Source organism: Triticum urartu, chromosome 4A (genome assembly GCF_056163025.1).
Source record: "Triticum urartu cultivar PI428250 chromosome 4A, HENAU_Tu73, whole genome shotgun sequence".
NCBI classification, from domain to species: domain Eukaryota; kingdom Viridiplantae; phylum Streptophyta; class Magnoliopsida; order Poales; family Poaceae; genus Triticum; species Triticum urartu.
This window is the reverse complement of record NC_141876.1, coordinates 197,413,216-197,419,215: the sequence shown is the minus strand read 5'-3', so window position 1 is coordinate 197,419,215 and position 6,000 is coordinate 197,413,216.

Below are 6,000 nucleotides of genomic sequence, written 5' to 3'. Positions count from 1 at the left end.
CAGTAATAAGACACATTTATGAAGCTAATCATGGCAAGATCATGGTCATAGGATGCATAGATCACTAGCTATTCGCATGGAAAAAATGAACTTACTGTTAACAGACTGACAACAACATTATTTAACAACTTTAGAGCATGGTAACGACAATCTACACTACCCCATAATTGCAACCAAGGGCATGGATGGACAGAGCATAACAATATATACAAAACATCCTTCATGAGCATCACCAAAATATGCATGGATTCACTTGTAGCATCAAGTTAACATGGCAACATAACATAGCAGGAAAAGACTTTGCAGAAAACAGTCACTGAAATCAGCAACAACAAGTAGCCTACTTTGCATGCTTGTGCTAGTCACTAGAGGGCTCATAAAAATACAAGGATAGCACCACTGTAAAGATGGCATGAAGATGCTCCTAAACCATGTTGACATGCTTCCCAAAAGATAGACGCACAAAATGCTATGGAAAAGACAAATCACCAAGTTATGGTAGTTTCCAGCAGATAACATCATTTAGCACTTTTTCAACAATGATTAGGGCCTCAAGAGGACAGTAACATGCAAGCAAATTACTCCAATATGTATAGCATCACGAGATAAACATTTCAATATGTTATGCACGCAAAACGAAGCTACGAGTAGGAAGTTATGACATGATGATGGGGCACACATAATGACACGGATCACGGACTTGGATGATTTTAGACCGCGAAGAACTCAACGGCGAGGTTTGTGGATCGGGTCGGGGAAGGTGGATCCAGGCGGCGAGTCCGGGCGGCGAGGGGCTCCGTCGGAGGCGGCGAATCCGGCCGGGATCGGGCTTCCCGCGGCCGGATCTGGCGGTGGTGGCGGCGGAGCTCCTCCGGAGTGGAGCGGCAAGGCGCAGCGCCGAAGCGGGGCGGTGGTGACGGTGTGGCGACGGCGCGCTGTGGTCCGGGGCAGCGGCGACGCGTGGGTGACGGCGGGTGGCTCCTGGCGATGCGTGGAGAGGAGCACGGGTGCGGGCGAGTGCTTGATGGGCTCGGCAGGCCCGTTCCGGGCCCCGCGGGCCGGCGGTGGCTGGTGGCATAGGAGGCGATGTGGCACGCCCTAGTCTGCTGCGGGGACAGCGATGAACGCGTCCGGCACCGGGTGGAAGTGTCCGGCACACGGAGGAGGTGGCTAGCTAGGGTTTTGCCAGAAATGGTAGGGGGAGGTGCCCTTTTATAGGTAGAGGGAGCTAGGAGAGGGCGATTGAGGCGCGATTTTCGCCCACACGATCGTGATCCAATGGCGAAGTGCATGGAGGGGGTTTAGATGGCCTAAAGGGATGTTGTGGAGTGGTGTTGGGCTACAAAGAGAGAGGGGTTTCGGCGGTTACATGGTTAACCGTTGGGGCATCAAATGACCTCCAAATGGAACGATATTTGACAGGCGGCCTACCGGTGATGTACCAAGGCCGCTCGACAAATCTCAGCCCATCCCAAGGACGTTTTTCTCCTGCTCACGAAACAAGATCTGGAAGGTGCGGCGGATGCGTGTGTGAGTGTCAGATTCCAAAACGGACAACGGGGAAAATGACTGGATGCAAGAGGCGAATATGAATGTAAATGACATGCACATGATGACATGAGATGAAATGCATGATATGAACAAAATGCAAAACGAGGACAAGACCCAACCACGGAGGATATAACATATAACATTGCAGGAAATGGCAAGAGTTGGAGTTACAATTATTAAATGTTACATCCAGGATGTTACAACTCTCCACCACTACAAGAGGATCTCGTCCCGAGATCTAGGACTGAAAGAACTCTGAATATTCAGAACAGAGGTGATCCTCGCGCTCCCAAGTAAATTCTCAATCGGAATGGTGAGACCACTTAACTTTGAGGAACTTTATCGACTTACTGCGAGTTTTGCGCTCGGTTTCTTCAAGAATGGCAACGAAATGGAAAAGTTGATGGTGCGCTCGGGCATGTTCAAGCACTTACGAAGTTGTGACACGTGAAATACATCAAGCACATTTGATAAGTTGGATGGAAGTTGAAGTTGATAAGCAAAGTTGCCTCTTTTGCCAATGATCTTCAAAGGACCCACATATATAGGGGCAAGCATCCCTTTGATACCAAAGTGCCGAGTGCCTTTCATGGAGAGACGGAGATAGACATGGTATCCAATCTCAAAAGCCAAGTCACTATGCTTGCTATCATGGTAACTCTTTTGGTGAGATTGCGCAGCTTTGAGATTTTCACGGATGACTTTACACATTTCTTCAGCTTCTGTGATCAAGTCATTGCCAAGAAGTTGGCATTCACCAGTCTCGGACCAATTGAGAGGAGTGCGGCACTTTCTGCCATAGAGAATTTTGAAACGGGCCTTGCCCGAACATGCTTGGTAGTTGTTGTTGTAGGAGAACTTGGCATATGGGAGGCAATCTTCCCACTTCATACCGAAATAGATGACACAAGCTATGAGCATGTCTTCGAGAACTTGATTGACTCTTTCAACTTGGCCACTCGTTTGAGGATGAAAGGTTGTGCTAAAACGAAGTTTGTGTCCATGGCCTTTTGTAAGGAGTCCCAGAACTTGGAAGTGAAGATGCTAACACGATCTGAAGAGATAAATTGAGGAATCCCGTGCAACGAGACAATTATGGAGGTATATAGCTCTGCCAATTGAGCTGCCGTGATAGATCCTTTGACTGGAAGGAAATGAGCCACCTTCGTAAGCTTGCCAATGACAATGAAGATAGCATCATTCCCTCGTTTGGACTTGGGAAAGCCAGTGACAAAGTCCATTTCGATATGATCAAACATCCATTCTGGAATAGCAAGAGGTTGGAAGAGACCAGCTGGTTGTTGATGTTCTGCTTTCATCCTTCGACAAACATCACATTCATTAATGAATTGAACAATCTCTCACTTCATTCGAGTGCATCAATACGACTGCTTGAGGTCATGGTACATGTTCGAAATGCCTGGGTGAATGGAAAGAAAAGAATTGTGTGCTTAGTTCATTATGACCTTCCTTAGATCGCCCTTAGGAACCACTAGATGTTCCTCGAAGAATAAGGTATACTTGTCATCAATGCGATAGAACTTGTATTTGGGAAGGCCCTTGGCAACACCATGGTTCACCTTCTTCACCATGGTATCAAGGAGTTGTTCCTCACGAATTTGATCTTCCAAAGCTGGAGTGACTTGAAGGTTGGCAAGAAAACCTTGAGGAACAACTTGGAGGTTAAGCTTGCGGAAAGCTTCACAAAGATCCGGCTGAAATGTCTTGAGAATTAAGTTGTTGCAATATGACTTTCTTCTCAACACATCTTCAATCACATTAGCCATACCTGGAGTGTATTCAATGCTTGGATTGTACTCTTGAATCATTTTGACCCATCGAGTTTGTCTGAGGTTGAGGTTGGGCTGAGTGAAGATATACTTCAGGCTCTTGTGATCAGTGAAAATGTCTGCCTGCCTTCCCAACAAGAGATGTCTCCAAGTGATTAATGCATGGACAACTGTTGCCAACTCAAGATCGTGAGTGGGGTAGTTCCTTTCGTTTTGCTTCAACTGTTGAGAAGTATAATCCACAACCTTCTTGTCTTGCATAAGAACACCACCGAGACCTTGCAATGAGGCATCACAGTAAACTCAGTAGGGCTTGGACTCTTGCTGGTTGCTTCTTTATTTGGTTGAGGAGGAGTAAGGACAGGAGCTGTGACGAGTTTCTCTTTGTGTGTTTTGAAGGCAATGTCACACTCAGGAATCCAGGAGTACTTGACATGCTTTTGAAGGAGGTTTGAGAGAGGCTTAGCAATCTTTGAGAAGTTCTCGACAAATCTTCGGCAATAGCTTGCAAGCCCAAGGAAACTACGGAGCCGCTTGATGTTCTAAGGAGGCTCCCATTTCACAATTACAGAAACCTTCTCTGGATTAATAGAAATTGCCTTGGCGGGGATGATGTGACCAAGGTAAAGAACTTCATCAAGCCAAAACTAACATTTGGAGAACTTTGCGTAGAATTGATACTCTTTGAGCTTGTCGAGCACCAATCGCAAATGCTTGGCATGATCCTTCTTATTCTTGGAGAAAACCAGGATATCCTCGAGATACAATAGGACGAATTCATTGGTGTAGGGGTTGAATATGAAGGTCATCATGCGAGAGAATGTTGGAGGGGCATTTGCAAGCCCAAAAGACATGACAGTGTATTCATAAGAACAATAGCTCGTTCTGAATGATGTCTTTGGGATATCTTATTCACGAATGTGAATCTGGTGATAACCCATAGGAAGGTCAAGCTTGGAAAACACCTTTGCACCTTTGAGTTGCTCAAATAACTCGTTGATATTGGGAAGTAGGTATTTGTTCTTGATTGTCTTCTGTTCAATGGGCAGTAATCGACGCAAAGTGATTCCGGGCCATCCTTCTTCTGGACAAATAGAACACCACAACCCCAAGGAGATGAACTTGGTCTAATCAGACCTAGACATTCATGTTCATCGAGCTATTTCTTCAATTCCTTCAGCTTTTTTGGCCCAACCTTGTATGGGCGCTTACCAATGGGTTCTGTACCGGGATCAAGATCAATAATGAACTCGACTAGCCAGTGAGGAGGCACACCCAGAAGCTCTTCATGAATGACATCTTGATACTCACAAACAACTGGAATCTGAGAAGTAGCGTCAATCTCGCATTTCTCATTGAGAGAGAACAACCGAATGGTGTTATCTCGAGCGGCGAAGATAATCACCTGTTCAGAAGGATGTGTCAATTAGACTTCCTATGTAGCACAATCAAGACAAGCCTGGTGCTTAGAAAGCCAATGTAACACCCCGGATATGATTTACCCAATATGTACTCCAACTCTTGCCGTTTCCGGTGTTAAGTTATCTTATTTTCTCGGGTTCGGTTTTTTTGTCTCCTTGTGTTGTTATCGTTGTCATGCATCTCATATCATGTCATCATGTGCGTTGCATTTGCATACGTGTTCGTCTCATGCATTCGAGCCTTTTTCCCGTTGTCCGTTTTGCATTCCGGCGCTTCGTTCTCCTCCGGTGGTCATTTCTACCTTTCTTTCGTGTGTGGGGATTAAACATTTCCGGATTGGACCGAGACTTGCCAAGCGGCCTTGGTTTACTACCGATAGACCGCCTGTCAAGCTTCGTACCATTTGGACTTCATTTGATACTCCAACGGTTAACCGAGGGACCGAAAAGGCCTCGTGTGTCTTGCAGCACAACACCCCTCCAAGTTGGCCCAAAACCCACCAAAACCCTCTCCATCATCTAGAGCGTTCGATCACGATCGCGTGGCCAAAAACCGCACCTCATTTGGACTCTCCTAGCTCCCTCTATGCCTATATATACACCCCCTCCGAAATTCGCGGTTCCACTCTCCCCCTAACCCTAGATTCATCCTCCATAGCCGCCGGACATGTCCGAAGTCTAGCCGGACACGTCCGTCCGCCAGCCCGCGCCAATAGCCGCTCGCCACGTGGCACCCCCGTGCCCACTTTGCCGCCCGCCGCCGCCAGCCCGCGAGGGCCCGGGGCCGGCCCTCTCCTCCATCCGACCGGGCCGCGCCGCCTCTTCCCCAGTTCCGGCGCCGAGCCGCCGCACCTCCGCCGCTCCGAGCCCGGCCCTCATCCGCCACCCCCTCGTCGTCCGCGCCGCCCCCCAAGACCGGCAAGTCCGGCCGGCGTGCCTCCTTCAAGTCCAGCGACGCTCCGGCACCGACCCCAGCGAACCTCATTTTGCGTGCTCCGGCGAGATCCAGATCCAGATCCATTTTGCCTCGGTTGACTTTTTGCCCGAAACCCTATTCATTTTGCTATTTTCATCTTGTTGTATCTCCGCATCCGTAGCTCCGTTTTGGGCATATAGCATATCAAAATGTTCGTCTCAAAGAGCACATAACTTGGTACCCGAAATGCTGTTGGGAGAATGCTATTTGAGATAATTGTCAGATCTGCTGCTCCAATTAGATATTTGTCATTTTTGCCATG